Source organism: Culex quinquefasciatus, chromosome 3 (genome assembly GCF_015732765.1).
Source record: "Culex quinquefasciatus strain JHB chromosome 3, VPISU_Cqui_1.0_pri_paternal, whole genome shotgun sequence".
Taxonomy (NCBI): Eukaryota; Metazoa; Arthropoda; class Insecta; order Diptera; family Culicidae; genus Culex; species Culex quinquefasciatus.
The window spans coordinates 88,452,356-88,469,250 of record NC_051863.1 but is presented as its reverse complement, the minus strand read 5'-3'; the positions used below and the strand labels follow the sequence as shown (position 1 = coordinate 88,469,250).

General features: G+C 44.6%; 1 protein-coding gene and 1 long non-coding RNA gene across 4 annotated transcripts in view; one reads left to right on the top strand and one right to left on the bottom strand.

Moving 5' to 3' along the window:
- LOC6051147 (homeobox protein unc-4) overlaps positions 1 to 16,895 on the top strand; it is a 364,275-nt gene that overhangs the window by 42,303 nt on the left and 305,077 nt on the right. The gene's annotated exons all lie outside the window — the stretch shown is intronic.
- Positions 10,325 to 14,912, bottom strand: LOC119769232. Its single transcript, XR_005278302.1, has 3 exons — positions 14,773 to 14,912; positions 14,362 to 14,621; positions 10,325 to 10,342 (listed from the first exon to the last, which is right to left on the bottom strand). It is a non-coding gene; the product is annotated as an uncharacterized LOC119769232 (long non-coding RNA).

Below are 16,895 nucleotides of genomic sequence, written 5' to 3'. Positions count from 1 at the left end.
GGAGTGGTTGATTAATGACCAACAGTGTTCCAACTGTGGTCCCCCATTGGAGCCCTTGCTCCGGATGGCTTACTTCGAGGTGTGCTTCCTTGACACCTGAAGTCCGAAAACCGATGAATGGTTGACAGTGTACCAACTGTCGCCCCAGGTAGAACCGCAACCGGCAACGTCCCAGTGACGTCACGCGTTGATGTGGGTTGATAGGTTGGTTGAGTGCATCCCCAAAATGCCGATTTACCGTCGAAATTGTAACGCCCCAGTGACGTCACACCAGTAGTTGGGTTGGTAGATGGCGACACGGTTGATCACCGCCTTGGAGTACCTTCTTGCAGCTTGCGACCTTCTACGTCGCGGTTAAGCTGCCCTTGCCGACGTCTCCAGTGACGTCACGTACATGCCGAGCACGTCCTTGTTGGTGTTGGTCAGCCTTCGCTGAACCTTCGTGGTAGGCATCCCGATGCCATTGATGCCAGAGTTCAGGTGTGGTGGTTCATTCAGTCCGCAAAACCGAGTTTACCTTGACGCCCCTCTGACGTCACCGGAAGGTGTGGAAGTCGACGTCATGGATGTATTCGTTGTCACTTGGCTTGGGCTGTTGCAGCGATCCTTCAGCTGCCCTTGGGAATGGGAGCCCATACTCCGCCGATCCAGATTGATACCGCTTGTCAGGCCGAACCAGAGTTGTTGAAACCAGAGCCCTTGCTCTGTGGAAACCGCAGTCTGTCCTAGACCGCCATGACCAAAGCGTCCTGTCGACGTTGCGTAGGTGTACCGTCAATGCTGGGTGCGTTCAGTGATCCTCGCCGAACGATGTATGAATGAACAAGCCGACGTCATAGAAGAGGATAAAGGTTCATGAGGAGGTGCAGTGTCCGATGTCCTGCCTCGGCGGACATATACGTGTAATTATTTTTTACCTGATAGAACCTGGTGGTTTACTGCCTCTTCATGTACGTGGTCGTGTCCTTGGAGTGCAGTTCACCGACTGCAACTCGGTCATCCCATTTGATCAGCAGCCTTGCGTGGTCGAAACCGGAGCCCATGACCCGTGGATAGCCACCGGTTGTGCACCGACATGCGAAGACGATTGCCGATCCTTCGGCGGTGGTAGATGAAGTCTTGACCAGCTGATCTGGCCCAGATCAACGATTGTCCACGTGGTCGCATGCGTACCGTGCACGTTCCGCTTTGGTAGTGTTGGTCCCGATTACGGCATGGATGGTTGTAGTGGTTGCCGTGTGGTTGTCTCAAGGCGACCGTTCGCCGAAACCGATACCGAATCCTTCCAATCAGCTGATGATATCCCATGACGTCATCCATGTGTGGGTGAAGGCTGATGCTTTGTTGTTCTTCAGTAACGTCCCGATGACGTCACCACAGTGCCTTCGCTGGCGTCCCATTGCCACCAGAGCACGATTGAGGTCCTCCAAAGTCCCAGCGACCTCAAACAGACCGTAGTCATTGAGGATGTTGATAGGTCAGCAGCATCCAGAAGAGGATAAAAAGGCATGTAAGGGTGTGTAGATCTGTCGTCCCGCTTCGGCGGACATATACACAGTGTATTGCTTACCTTACAAAGCCTGGTGATCAGCTACCTCTTGGGATGTGTTGCTGTTACTCGAGCCAGTCCCGAGCCGAAGCCGATGAGTCACGTGGTCCGAATTGTGATGTTTCCCAGACCAGTCCCGACCAGCCACGTGGTTCGACCGATCCCGTGTTGAGTGAACGGTGCCAGGAGTGGCACCGTTGCATTCCATCCACCTATTGTTTGGTAGGTTGCAGTTGCGCCGAACAGCGATTTGCTTGATCCGAGATGGTTGTGACGTCCTTCGCTGCATGTGTGGGTTCCGAGCAGAGGAGCTCGGCCAAATCCGAGTGGTCACATGGCAAGCTGACACAAAAACCCGAGTGATCATATGGACGTGATCGATGAATTAAACAGAGCGGGTTGATCCTCTCGCCGCTCGATGGTGATTAACGATCGCGTACCAGCGATCATCAATGGGTCGATATTCCTCCAGGTCTGACCGTCCACCTGGTCAGAGATCCGATGACGCCAGACAAAGCACCCAATTGTACGATGTCCGATCCGTGTGTGTGTCGCTGAGCTGGTGTCAGCTTCCGGTTATCTTACGATCGTACCGATTCTCCTCGGCTGGTTGATCTGCCCGATGAGCATTGGGCACCGATGTCCATCCTTTGGTGACGATTCAGTCCGTGGTAGCCTGAACTGAATGTTCCATTGTGTGCTCCGTGCACATGGGGTTAGTGGGTGTCCGTTTCCAAAATGGTGATTGAACGCGTTGGGAGCGTCCTTGGGATGATACCTCCCAGGCGATCATCCGTTCCTGGTTCCTGGTACGGTTGCGCTCGATGTGGTTTGGAGTTGAAGTGAGAGTTGGTGTTAGAAACATGATGACCGATGCTTCGACCAGACATACACACTGATCATGTAGCCTTACCTGGACAAGAACTGGCTGTGCTGGATCAATTGTCGTCTCCGTACGGTCAAGCCCTCCGTTGGGTTTGGTGATGCTCTCCTTCCCGGTTGACTCCACCGCGGCTCTCCCGTGAGTCACGGTTCGGTCCAGAATCCGTCCAAAGTCGCCCCAGCGACCGCCCTATTGTTGTCGATGATTGGCGCCAACACGTACCGTTGCTAAGTGCAAATCCATTACACAAAGCCCTTTGTCCACCTTCCCGATGGCGATGACGTAATCAGCGATGGCGACCTACATTCGCCGAACGCCGCGTGTACTCCGAAGTCCTTGGTTCTCCGGCAGGTCCTTCCCCGGTCCAACATCCGTCCTACCCGGCTCCTTCATCCGGTTCGAAGGACCAAATGTTGGGGAATGGCTTCGAACCTGGGTCGTCTTCGATGCCGTGGACTGTAAGACGGCAGCCACCTCCAACACGCCAGGGTAGAGACCAGGATGGAACCTGCCTAAGGTCCAGATTACGCCATACATCGCCCGACGGCCTTCCCGGCCGGTATTGGATTACTCCAGAATATCCCGGTGCACAATAAAACTCGCGGTTAAAGTGTAAATGCCGAATTATATTTAACAACGTTTATTCTACTGTACAACAAATATACACAATTGTACGGGCAGAGCCCGTGGCCTTCCAGGCCGGTCCCCTGGACCTAACTCAACTAAAAATAGGTCAAATAGTAATAATGATGCCTCCATTTGGAGATGACCCTCAAGAAGGTTCACCCCGAGCCCTTCTCCCGAAAGTACTCACTCTCCCTAATTGTAATATCTCATCCCCATTATTCGTTAGGTTAAGTAGATTGTATTGGTTTAAAGGGTTAAAGATCACGAGCACAGTGGCCAACAGTGCTGCAGTGAACAATACACACCAATTCCTAGGGTAGGGTAATGTGACCTAAATTGGACCCAAATATCCCTTGCCTTAGTCCTAAACATGTACTATCCTGAAGTCCCACCTAAATCCCACATTGTGATAGTGAAAAAGTCACAGAAGCAGCGGTGTCTTGTGCAATTATGAAAATGATATTTTCACTATCGGAGAACTACCTAGTTCACGAAGACAGCTTATCGGTCGACGCTTAAGCCCTGGGGCTGCGGCAAAGCGAGTTCTCGTAGCATGAAGTGGTGTCCATAGTGCTTATAAAAAATAATGTATACCCAAATTTTAACTAATGCACTAGGATCAAATCATGCCCCTTGACTTTAATTCAGCAATGAATTTCAGCATGAATTTTTATCGGAGAAATCGTCAAAAAATCACACTACATCGATTTTCGACGCTCTATCGATTCACCTCGACAGAACTCGTCTATCTCCAACCCTTGAATTTTGGGAAAATAAATTCCGTGGAGTTCGAGTAATGTCCGTGTGTGGTAAAAATTTTGCCAAATTTTGTGTCGCGTAGTCCTCGGCTCCCCTATTTTCGATTTCGATTGTTCCAAGTGCATTTGAAAGCTGGTGTGCTGAACAAGGGTCATTTTGAGACCGAATTTCGAAATATCCATCTGTTTTCGGATGCGGCCAGACTTTTCAACAAAATACACAGTTTTCAAATGAAAATATGGTCAAAATTTTTCATTTTCATATGTTTTATTAATCTCAAAAATTGCATTTTTCGAGCTCTACAACCTCCCAAATTTTCATCCAGATCCATAATCTGGTTCTGGAGTTAGAGCCGTTTGATTAGCCTACCAAAAGAAAAAAATCCCTAAAAAAAGGTAAAAGCCCACCTGGTGACCTTCGCTAACACTTTTCATTTCCGATTTTATCCGAAATTTCTTTCTACATTCATAGTACAGACCATGAGTGAGCATCTGAAACAAATTTGACATCTATCGGCAATATGGATCAATTTTTAGAACGATTTACTTTTTGGCTTTCTTACTAAAGAAAGGTATAGGTTTTACTTTAAGGCTGGACGTCATTTTCATCTTCGTAAATATGTCGATTCAGCATGAATTTTTATCGGAAAAATCGTCAAAAATTACACTACATCGATTTTCGACGCTTCGTCGCCAAGTCGACAAGTTGTCAAGTTGAGCTTCGAATACTGGCGCGAGAATGCTGGCGCATATATTTTGTGGCTCGACTTATACTCGTTTTGTAGTAGCTTGTATACCGATGTTTCTTACAACATGTAAGATATCGTAGTTTTTCGGTTTCTTTTTCCCTGTCCGTTTTTGCATAATTGTCCATTGTTTATGCAAAAACTTTTGTGACATAGGACATTCATCCGGCTACAATCAATTTGTTTTCCGTGCGCTCCTAGAATCGCCTAAATGTAGACTTCATTTTCGTAAGTTTATTTAACAGGGTTCATTTGATTCATTGGAGCTTTCTAAGCTTTTCATCGTTTATATCGTTTTCAAAGTTTTCAATGCTGGCGACGCCAATGGCTTTCTACCTAAGGTTCTCGCGATTGAGTGTGTAGTGGTGCGGTACCGAAGCTAAAAAACCAAAACCGCGGTGTGCGTTGTCACTGGCGCATGGGAAGCTTGCTATGATCGCGTTTGTCATAAAGTTTCATAAAAATTCAGCTCAATTTTCACAATTTTGATCGTCAAAATTACAATTGTTTATTTTTTCATGGTTTCTTTGATGGAATCGGTTCTCAGATGACGAGTGAACATAACATAACAGTTTGAAAAAATATTTATACAAGTCGTTTTTATCTACATTTTAAGTCAAAAATCAATCCGGCCAGCGGGCCGGACCAATTTTTCACTTAAAACTTACATGAAAACGAACTGTAAATTTGTTTTTTGCAATTCCGTCGTGAAACTACTTACTTTTCCTGTCATTCTTGAACGACGAAAAAGCCTACTTTTCTGTACCAAACATAACAGAATCGAATAGCAACACTTTTCAAAATAACTGCTGAAAAGTTCTACTTTTCAGCACTGAAATGGGTGCTGAAAAGTTGAACTTTTCAGCACTTGTTCCGAAAAGTAACACTTTTCAAAATTTTTTTGATTTAAACGATTTATTGGCGAAATACATGAAAATTTGACTTAAAATTTCACTTAACGGATGTTTTTCGGAATTGCAAAAAATGTTGTATGGAACTCGTTGCAAAACTTGATTTTTTCAGCACTTGTCGTATTTATCCAACTCGGTGAACCTCGTTGGATAAATGTACGACTCGTGCTGAAAAAATCCTCTTTTTGCAACTTGTTGCATAAACTACTATTTTCAAACTTTTATCAAAGTCATGTTCACTGGTCATCTGAGAACCGATTCCATAAAAGAAACTATGTAAAAATAAACAATTGTAATTTTGACGATCAAAAATGTGAAAATTGAGCCGAAAAGGTTGGGCAGGCCTGTCATAAACGCTTGTTTGATTACAAACGTACAAACATATTAGTTACGGAAATTGCTTTCCGCATAATTGATCGACGCCACCAACATCGTCAGCATAGCCGACAACAGTAACCCAAACTGCGAACAAAGCTAAACTTCGTTTACCTCGCCGCGATTAAAGCAAGTAGCTCGGTTAATGCTCAGTAAGCAAAACCAAGTGTGAGGCTCTGGGGGACTTTTAGATTACAATAAAATCAGAACGTTTTGAACAGTCAAACTAAACACATCGATGTTATTAATTTGGCGAAATATCTCCCCTTCTACAATGGACGTTTTACAACTTATTGTACGATTGAAAATATTCTTTTGGTGAAAATTGCGTTTTTTATTTCTTTTGGAAATCATATCATTTATAATACATTGCTTTCATCATAAGACTTTCTTTTGTGCTGACGTTATAAATAAACAAAGTCGATGTTATGAATTGAAAAAAGTTCTACCATTGTTATATTCTTTAGTAAGAAAGGCTCTATCTCACCCCAGGTGGGATTAAATCGGGTTTTATTGACATTTTTCGACCAAAAATACTGTTTCGGAACAATACCGTTAAACAATCCGGATTGTCCCGGAACCGGTTTAACCCCTCGGAGGGAAATTTTGTGGTGGTCAGATAGAGGACAAAAAAAACCCACCTCTTGCAATTTGAAGCATCCAATTTCGTCCACTACAGCCCGATTACGAGTCCCTAGTCTGAAATTTGAAATTTTCAAATTCCTTAAGCAAAACATTCTGACCCAGGCCGGTACAGAAATTCTCAGCACGGAAAGTGCAATTCGAAAATCATTTCAATAATTCAGCATGACCAGATTAACTAATTTGACAAAAGGAAAAAACACGATTCAAAATTTGTTTTTTAGGAGGTGTGTGAAAAAAACAAAGAAAACCATTTTAAAATTATGTAGCAAAAAAATTTAAGTTAATCGAGTGTGTTTGGAATTGTTATGAGGTAACATTACAATTCAATAATAGTTTGTTTGTAATAGCTAATTACAAGTTTCAATTTGTATTTCAGAGTTACACAAATGTAACAAACGAAGCTGTAATTAAGGATTACGTAATCTTTGATTACAAATATTTGTAACACTGAATTACAAAACAGCAACATTTATAATGTTTCAAACATCACCAAAGAAGCTTGAGATATTTCAAACTTGCTGAGTGACCTGTTTGGTAGTTCTTTCCGATAGAAAATGTCTATGCAGTCGATACGGATCGGGACGATCCTTTCTTGGTGAGGGAGCAGTTACGGAAATTGCTTTCCGCATAATTGATCGACGCCACCAACATCGTCAGCACAGCCGACAACAGTAACCCAAACTGCGAACAAAGCTAAACTTCGTTAACCTGGCCATGGTCTTCGTTTTCTACATACACGAATGGGTCTATAGGACCCAGAAATGTTTTCGGCTGCCAAAATTCGAGATTGTAACCGATTTTGGATGTCTTGGCCGCAAATGAAAGGCTAGGATATCTACTTTCTGAATCCGACCGGCAGAACCGGTTTTGGACACCGTGGCCACCGGGAACCTGCTATAATCCTTTTTGAGGCCCCTACTTTGAGGACCTGTATCTCCGAAACGATTGCACATAGCAGGTTGCTTCCGGTTGCATTCGACAGATAATAACCTGAATTTTAAGCCCCAGAAAAAATAATTGGTCCATAGTGGCCACCGGTTCCGGTAACCCGGAACTTCCGGAAAACTTGATTTTTGCAGTTTTTGACATAAAACCGTCACACGGACCAGTCTTTTGAAACGGATTATTTTGCAAACCATTGCAGAAGGATACTACATACTACATACTGGTATCGGTTCTGGCCAACTGTGGCCAATCCGGAACCGGTTCCAGGGTACCACTAAAACGGTTTCAATAATTGTCACGCTAGAAACCCGTCATGTTGCATATCAAACTTCATGAAATTGCATGTTATGACCATCTGAGGTCATGCCGATGTCCTCTGACCCATCCTGGTCACTCCGGAACCGGTTACCGGTGGCCACTGGGGGACACTATCGGAATATGCAATGAACCCTATCATCCGACGTATCAAACTTCATAAAATTGAAAGTTATGACCATCTGAGGTCATGCCGATGTCATCTGACCCACCCTGGTCACTCCGGAACCGGTTGCCGGTGGCCACTGGGGGACACTATCGGAATATGCAATGAACCCTATCATCCGACGTATCAAATTTCATAAAATTGAAAGTTATGACCATATGAGGTCATGCCGATGTCCTCTTACCCATCCTAGTCACTCCGGAACCGGTTACCGGTGGCCACTGGGGGACACTATCGGAATATGCAATGAACCCTATCATCCGACGTATCAAACTTCATGAAATTGAAAGTTATGAACATCTGAGGTCATGCCGATGTCCCCTGACCCAACCTGGTCACTCCGGAACCAGTTACCGGTAGCCACTGAGGGACACTATCGGAATATGCAATGAACCCTATCATCCGACGTATCAAACTTCATGAAATTGAAAGTTATGTCCATCTGAGGTCATGCCGATGTCTTATGACCTAACCTGATCACTCCGGAACCGGTCACCGGTGGCCACTTGGGGACACTATCGGAATATGCAATGAACCCTATCATCCGACGTATCAAACTTCATGAAACTGAAAGTTATGACCATCTGAGGTCATGCCGATGTCCTCTGACCCATCCTGGTCACTCCGGAACCGGTTACCGGTGGCCACTGAGGGACACTATCTAAATATGCAATGAACCCTATCATCCGACGTATCAAACATCATGAAATTGAACATTCTTACCATCTGAGGTCATTCTAACGTCCTTTGAACTTATCTGGTCACTTCGGAATCGGTTTCCGATGGCCACTTGGGGACACTTGTGGAATATGCTAGATACCCTATCATCCGATATATCAAACTTCATAAAATTGAAAATTATTGCTATCCCAGGTTATGCCAACATCTGTATCCTTCTATATCGCAATAAAATGCATGAGGACAGTTTACATGTAGGTTCTGATACACAGCAAAAATAGGTGAATTTTAAAATGTTGAAAATTCGGATACCCACTTTTTTTGAGTAATATTACCGAAAACATGTGTAAAAATGTGAACCTAATGAAAATTCACCAGAAACTGATGAAAAATCACCAATTCCTGATGTAATATTACTCATATTTTTGACACAAAATCTTTCACCATTTTCTCTTTACTATAGTTTGTAATCTGGCTATCAATATCAAACTTTTTTTTTCACAATGGGCAATTGTGTTGAACTCACTGCGACCACCTAAGAAGGCTATCTTTTGTAATGTACCCTGGATTCTGTCCATACTACAAATTACTCGTATCCATGGGATCGGTAGACGAGGGGTTATTTTGCAGATATGGTTTATACATTTATCCGGCAGAGTAAATGTGCCGAGCTTTCTAGCTCAGTTAAACAAAAACGACAGAAGTTGTTAGGCCCCATGCCGATTTTGTGCAGGTGATATCTACACAGAAAAAAAAATATTCCTGTAAATTTACATTATTTATCATGTACCAAAAGGTATCATGATAAATGATGTATATTTACATTGATTTCATTGGAAATTTACATGAGATTCATTGGAAATGAGCCTTGACCAAGTCACTTCAAAAACGTGTAAATTTCCAATAAATTCGATGTAAACTCGTTGTAAAAAATTAATTTTTTTGCCCCGTTGAATCTAGAATCCCATGTAGTTTTAGGATACTAAATTCAACAGAGCAAGGATACCGACTGGTTAGAGGAGAGGGCGGGGGCTGTGGGGGTCGGTAAAGTGTTAAGGACTTTGCAAACCAGAGATATTCTCACATAGGTATATTAACTCACATGCTACTATCCGAGGCTGAATCCATCCAGTCCATGGTCCGCTTGATGACGTCTCGCCCCATAGCAACTTAGGGATCGGCAGCCGAAGACGCTAACCCCCGCGCCACGAGGCCCTCGATCCACTTGCCATCACCCTGGAATCCGGTCATGGTCACGTTCTTGATTACGCACTTCAGTTAACCAGCGGATATTTTAAGTTTGTGTCGTACAGCCGGATGTGCTAGTACCCACCGGTGGCCAGAATCGTCCCGTTCGGAATGATGACCGACGTGATTACTTAGGAATCGGTGAGCTGAAGTGTCCGGTAGCAAATGCGCGAATACGACTGCCACAGCTTTATCGTGCGGTCGCAGCCACAAGTGGCCAGCATTGGCTCGTTGAACGGGTCAGACAACTATTGAAACAAGAAGAGAATTGGATTCATTAATTTGAGAGAAACAAAAAAAAGCAAGAAATCTCTTTTTATATTACTTTATGTTTCACGGAAACCAACTAAAAATTACTCAAAAAACAATTCGCTTACCTTGATACGCATGATCTTCTTCAGATGTTTTTGTCCCGTATTGTTGTTTTTTTTCTTGGGTGCCGTCAACCCATCGATTGAGGTTGGTTATTTTCTGCACATGTAAATCAGGAACGGGCCTAAAATAGAAAAATAAATTCCATTTTGTAACATGGTCACTCTATTCGTTTAGTTGTTTTTCATTCAGCCATAATAATTTAATATAAACAAGTCCAACTGAATCAAGGATTTGTGTCGAAGCTAGCACATGGCAAGCTTCAGTAGAACAGTGCTACACCTTACTTCCTCACACCCCCGCCAATCCGTCCGATAAGCCAAACAGTCCTGGAGAAAGCACAACTTGCACCACCACGTATGGGAAGACTTGCTGGGTTAAACCTGCTGAGAGGAAATTGCACGATCAAGCCCTCTCGGAAAGCCTGGAATGAATTAGAACAGGAAAGCCAGATGACAAATGTGTAAGAGGGAACGAGATGCCTTCAGTAATATTCCCAAAATCTGTTCGGGTAAATTCGTTACTCGAAACTACGAAATTTCTCACGAAATTACGTACTTCCGTTCAACCTTTCCCCAATGACGCTTTCTGAGGAAAGTTACAATTTCTACTCGTCCACTTGGTCCTGAGTCGCGGAAGAGGCAGCAGCGCCGATCCAGTAGTCTAGCCCCCCGGTGTGTTTAGTGACGGTAACTCGAGTGAAACGAGCGATCTGTAGATTTGTGTAGTTAATCTTTGTTCTTTCCTGTAGTGTCCAACCTTAGCTTAGCTAGTAGTTTGTGCGGTCCGATTCTGTGTGCGAAGAGGAATTAAAAGATAAAGTACCTAGTGTGTGTGTTGATGTGTGATGTGTGTTAATCGTCGCCAAACAGCCGACGACGGCGTTCTGTTCTAGAGTCGGAACCAACCGCCTCCTACCAGCTCGTGCTCGCCACACCGCCACCAAAAGCCTTAGCCGCCCTGCTGACCCCGCGGTCTCAGCGATCGAGCCCCGGAAGTCCCACTGGGATCCGGAAGGGAGACCACACGCTACACGTGGCTCCAGGAGAGCCATCCATCGCGCCAGCCGTTCCTGTCCAGCCGCTGGTCCAGATTCGCCGCAGAAGTTTACCAGACCGTAGACGTCGGTCCACGTGGTCACGCGCCGTCCAGGTTCCAGAAGGAGGCGACCCGTCCACCAGGCCGGCCAGCCGGCCAAGCCCGATTTCAACCAGGCCGCCCCCTTAAGATCGCGCGCCTTTCATCTGCTCCAGAAGAATATCGCACCGCGTGGTGCACTAGCGACGCGTAAGCCAATCAACGAAACCGGTCCGTGAGTACTCACCTGTTACGAAAAAAACGCATGCGTACGCACTCGTAGACGTCGTCCGAGTTGCCAAAAACACACACACACATTTTCTAAGGCTCGTTGCCCTGTAACGTTCCGTTCTGTTCCTCAAGTAAAACGGCTTAAGCGCCACCTCTCCAAATGAAAGGACCGTTAACTCCGATTAAATTTACCCGGTTTGAGACAACCCTTCTCAGGGCAGGCCAACAGATTATCAGAATCAGAAACACCAATTCGACCAACCAAGTGTACCGAGATGACCAGACTGTACGGAATCTAACTGTAAAGGCAAAGAAGCAGCAAAACTAGGAATAGGGATTGAGACTTTGGTTAACTGAACTTTAGTCCAAGAGCGGAAATTCTAACTTCCGACTAAATACGACCCCAAAGACTAATTTAGGATGACAACTTTTCTCGAAGTCGATAAATATAGTAAAAAGTCAAAATTCGTACGCGAACAACAAATTAAATTTATTGAATTTGTCAAAGAGTATTTTATTCGGCGAAATTTCAATTCAGAAGAGTTCGCAATTCAGATTTGGACACAGGCAATTCCCTTTATTGCAATCTGGCCTAGATTTTGTGACGTCACACCTGACTCTGCGGGGTCTGACTGTTTGGCGCGACGCGCAAAGAATCGACTTAAGCTAGCAAGCTACTCTAGGGATTAATCTTGGTGTTTTTCAGGGAACAGGGGCGTTTATATAATGCAAAAAGATAGATCTGACCTTATAGTTGTTCGTCGGTCCTACCGGATGTCCCACGGCGATCCCACGTAGCTGCGCACGTTCGTTGTCTCGTTCGGTTGGCTCGATCGGTTTCACGCACCTCTTGACGCACGTGTCTCATGCGGCGGGCTGCTTACATCCACGTGCAGACTTCTCGGAGGGCGGCCTAGGGTTTGTGCTCAAGGTTTGTAACGGGTTTTGGGATGGCCAGAATCCTGGCAGTGGTCAATGGGCCCTCGTGCGTGGACAGATCATCGGGGTAAAGGCGTCCCCGGGCGTCGGTGGAGTTTTCCGAGCGGTGTAACGGGCTCGGTGTCGCACGTCTTGGCTTAAACGAGGTTTGCGTCCCGACTTCGTCGGTGCGGTACGGCTTTGTGTTGACGTAAAGCGGTGCCGCTGACAACCCACTGGAAGTGACGTGTGCGCCACTAGCGTACCGAAGTACTAGATCACAATGGCTGCGTCCGCAACCGGTAAATAGCACAACCCTGGCTTGCTGCTGGCTTTAACCCTCAGCGAAACAGGATGATCCCAAACGAATCCTGACGCTAGCGACGATTCCGAACGATTCCGGACGAGTTTCGTCACTGACCGAGCACGCGGTGTGCCTAACCTCTAATTTCGATGGGCTTCACAATGGCTTCCAGCCCAGACAACTTGCCCACGTTAACTAGGGCACCTAATCAACGCAGTAACCGCAATTAGCTTTCACTATACCACAAAATGCTCATAAAAGTCTTACCTGATACCAAGTTTCCAAAATATTCTTAATTCCAGCAGCAAATTTCACTTGTCATTTGACAAAATCAACTAAATAAATCAAAAGCAAAATTAATGCATAACTTTTATTACAAAACGATCGCGCTTACTTCAAAAAAGTTGAGAAAGAGCGCACTCTCAACAAAGTTCTCGTTTTTTTAATTTGCACTCCACTTTATAAAAATGACTTGTTCACAGGTCAAAGTACTCCACCAGAAAGAAAGAGCTTCCCTTTTGGACCAACATGTAAGTTAACCTCGTCTTTGTATGAACGCAATTTTATACGATCATGTGCGACTTGCGTAGAACGGGACTTCTGATTGGTTAAGCTACTGAGAGAGTAAGATGAGAACATTTACTCAAGAGAGCAAGTCGTACAAAAAAGTCTAGCAAGCTTTACATTTGTGGATGTTAGGGACTGAGGGATATCTTTCTTTTGGCCTTTACAGTCAAGAGCCAAATACGCCTGCGGGTAGGCAACCATCTGACATCTAAACCGGTACACAATAGTCGAGCAGTTAGGGTGTTTCATAAAAATCTTACAGCCCTTTCCCGAGCCTAGTTCCGTTGGTCACCGTTGCACCTGTGACCTCCGGGCTAACGTAACCAAGCCCAAGAACAAATCCGCACACAGATAGTTAGTAGAGAGAGAGAACCAAGAAGAGAAGAGGAAATGTACACGTAGGACACTACAAACATGTAACTTAAACCTAGGTTAAAAATGTACAATTAAAACCCTCATTTAGCATGCAATATATTTCGTTTTTCACCTCCCCCAAGACGTTGTTAGCGTAGTTGTTTTTGGTGAACGAAATGTCTCTCTCGCCAGATTAGTTGCACGGGTCTAGAGGTCTCTCGCTTCGCATTCGACGTCTCCACGTTTTTGTTACTGTTGTTTTACTCCAAGTGCAAGGCTGCTTGGGAATCTCAGCCTGGGGTCTTTTCCCGTCGCAGCGATTGGTGCGGGGGTAGAAATTATCCTGTGAGGATCCAGAGCGAACAGGTGATTGGTTGTTCGGACGGACAACGGGTTGCCCCGTTCAGTTTTGGATATTTTTGAGTCATCACACGCGAAGCGGAGTACCTCTTACCCATTTTGAGTCCCTTGAACGTTCCCCATTCATTTCAGGTTTTACAAAACGACCCGCCCTGCGGCTGGGTCTAGTCGGGCATAAACCAGGCAAGTCGGTCCTCTACGGAGGTGGCGCATAAACCGTTTGCTAATTAACAAACCCGTGGGACGGTTATCGGACGGATTCCTTCGTGGCTACAATTTGCGTACCACAAATTTAAAAAAATACCAACTAAGAGACGATTTTTCGGCAGAACTTCTTATTTCATGCAGACTGATACGTTTCTGGGGAACGATTATAATGCCTCCTCCACAGCTCGATCAAAATTCGAGGTGAAATTGGGTCCGGGAGAAGAACCCACTCCGCCGAACGTTGACTGCCACCGCCTTATCGCTCCACTCATTTTAATCGTACCGGAACTGCTGCCACAGATAGTGTTGCTGACCGCCGTAATACAATCCGGAATCTGGTTCCCCCGATTCTTGACCCAAACACTAAAACAACTACACGAATGCACTGAAGAGGACGACGGACAAAAACATAAACAACATTTGACGTTTCTCGAACTCGAAAACTCAACTTCAGAAAGTCCCGGTTTTCCTGGTGACCAAAACCGGGACGGCTTCCTCCTTCCTCCTTCAACCAGCGGTACGTTAATTTCGCTTACCATCGATCGGAACTTCCGGCAGCATTCACCGCTAGCATCCGGCGAGAATCGGAGACCTGATCCGCTTTCTCCCGATTGCCGTCGCCCACACATATTAGTTTTGATTTGGAGCTCTGACCGCGGATCAAAACAAAAACATTCTGATTTGACTTTTCCGACAGTAGCGGCTCACGGTCGTGGGCCACTACGCCCCCGAGGGGCTTCTTTGCTGTGACGATGTTTTTTGAACGCGAGTTGCATAAACAAAGGCTTAATAATTTAAAAACGATTTAAACATAACTATTTAGCAAATCTTACACTTCCGCTCGCTTCGCACCAAACAACAATTATGAACAGCAAACGTCATTCAGAATGTCTCTTAAAATTTACACGCTTTATCAATTACATGAAGCAACTTTTACATCGATAGTATTCTTTACACGACATTTTTTTAATTTTTGTTATTGTCAAGACTCGTATAAAATGTAAATTATCATGAGATTCGAAAATTACATCGAATTAGAATTTACATGACATCAATTTATGAAATTTGGCCGTTTACATCGTATTTAAAGTTTACATTTTATGAATTTCCATATGAAACACTGTTTACATGTCGTGTACATTTACATATTTTTTTCTGTGTATCAGGACAATGTCCTGTTAGAAGCCCTGCGAGTATTCGTAGTTCCCTATGGTTTAAGCCAAGAAGTTTCTTGGTAATTGAAAGAATTGGAGTGATAAAAGTTTACGCTTGTCTCAATCCACGCATCTCGCCCCAGATTGAAGCAATTTGCGATTGTCCTCAATTCGTCACTTGTGCTATCTTGTAACACGTCTGCTGTAAAAAGATAGGAGATAGATAGCACACAAGCGACGAATTAGTTATTGCTTGCTTCACGGCACTTTTTGAGATTCCAAGAAACGGCTCGGGATCCACGAATATGTTTGATAAGCCTTGTCTGGCAAGTTCATCAGCCATTTCAATGCCTTCAATGCCGCAGTGCCCTGGTACCCAAAACAACATGACTCTGTTATGCCGAGTAGCAAGTTCCAAACATGTTTGGATTCGCATTTAGAGGATTTTAACGCCAATAGTGCAGTTTAGCTATCCGAGAAAATACCGATTTTTGCGTGTCTATAATTTCTAAAATATCAAAATGAGTTCGATTTGCGATGCCTTTTCGTTGGGTCGCAAAATTTTTCGCGTCCGTCGCAGTGTGTTTTTCGTTTTTTTTTTCGCGTGCGTGTGTGCGTGTGAAGGTGCGGCTGGCTTTGGCTGTCCCGATGACAGTTAGCCAGTTCGATTTGCGATGCCTTTTCGTCGGGTCGCGTCCGTCGCAGTGTGTTTTTCGTTCTTCCGTTCGCGTGCGTGTGAAGGTGCGGCTGGCTTTGACTGTCCCGATGACAGTTAGCCAGTTCGATTTGCGATGCCTTTTCGTCAGGTCGGTAAATTTTTCGCGTCCGTTGTCGGTGTGCAACAACAACAAAATCTATCATACCATTTCATCTCGATAAACATCGTAACTCGTCGTTCGCATAGTTAATCAGTACCTCACTAAACATCAATCATTTAAAACTCGTAGAATCATCTCAAGTTAAAAGTTACATTGTTTAATCCTTCATTCTTTAATTACAAATGATTTTGGTTCTATCTTTCCACAGCCGGCTGTCTAAGACTAGACCATTTCATTTAAAATTTAACAACCGATAAACGGGAAATGTCTCATCCGCAGCATCCGATTGTCTGCCTTGAGAATAATATATAACATCTTTCAACAAACACTATGATTTTGGGTCGCATCATCATCTTCTATGATGAATCCTGACCAAACACCCTATCCTACTAACAAGTTTTCAGGTTCCTGGCGCTCGTGGGGTGTAAGCACAGAGTAAATCAGCTGCCCTAGTAGCAACCTGCGCTAACTAACATTCCCGTCCCTTAAAATCGAGGTCTACAAACTGACATGGCGGGCGCCGTTGGTGGCCAATGACTGTTACCTATTCGCAACTGATCTAGCTTTAGCAATCATGGTGTTTTATCTTTTCAGCGCATTCATACATGCTGTTGATAAGGGAAACACCACTAGATCGTCGAAGCCTATAATCAGTGGTGCTGAAAGGATATTACGGTTCTGTTCAGC